The sequence below is a fragment of the Sinocyclocheilus grahami genome, unplaced genomic scaffold (genome assembly GCF_001515645.1).
Source record: "Sinocyclocheilus grahami isolate Dianchi unplaced genomic scaffold, SAMN03320097.WGS_v1.1 scaffold5515.1, whole genome shotgun sequence".
NCBI lineage: Eukaryota > Metazoa > Chordata > Actinopteri > Cypriniformes > Cyprinidae > Sinocyclocheilus > Sinocyclocheilus grahami.
The window spans coordinates 22,923-23,558 of NW_015510188.1; positions in this window are offsets into that span (position 1 = coordinate 22,923).

Consider the following 636-nt stretch of genomic DNA (forward strand, 5'->3'; position numbering starts at 1 on the left):
AAAAAAAAAACTTACCTACCTCCAAATTTGTCAAAAACGATCATTTTAATAAAGAAACATTTGCCAAGTTTATTAAATTAAAAAGAAAATCTGCTAAAAGTAGCCACATATGAACCTCAAATCTTCTTTATAGCTTCTTGGGCGGCACAATGTTTTTTGACGTCAAACAGAAATCACCTCAACAGCAACTGTTTTGAGAAAGGCAGCAAGATGGCATACATTTATGAGACACACATTTAAATACTTTTCTGCTTAGCAGAGTTAGACTTTTGAGAATAAAATTTAAATAATCCTCTCATAGTCCCTTCCTTTCATGGGTATTTCCACAAAATGCTCCTAGAGGTTCTGTGCCATTCCCTCTGAAGGATCTTTTGATATAAACGTAAAGTTTTGTCGGTCAAGTGTCCTGATATCCAACTACTCTAGAAGTCTTTAAAGCTGTCCAATCGGGTCGCTCCCATTTCCATATCCATGACTCCATGAACGTCCACATAACCAGGTTGAGGGCTTCTCCCGTGACTCTGAGGGCTTCATGCAGACTAACAGCGTGATCGGCCCGTCTGTTCCATCAGAGCCTGTGCGGAGTATGGCGGGTGAGAGGGGTCAGTCCTCTTTTGGCTCCTGTCGCACACGGGC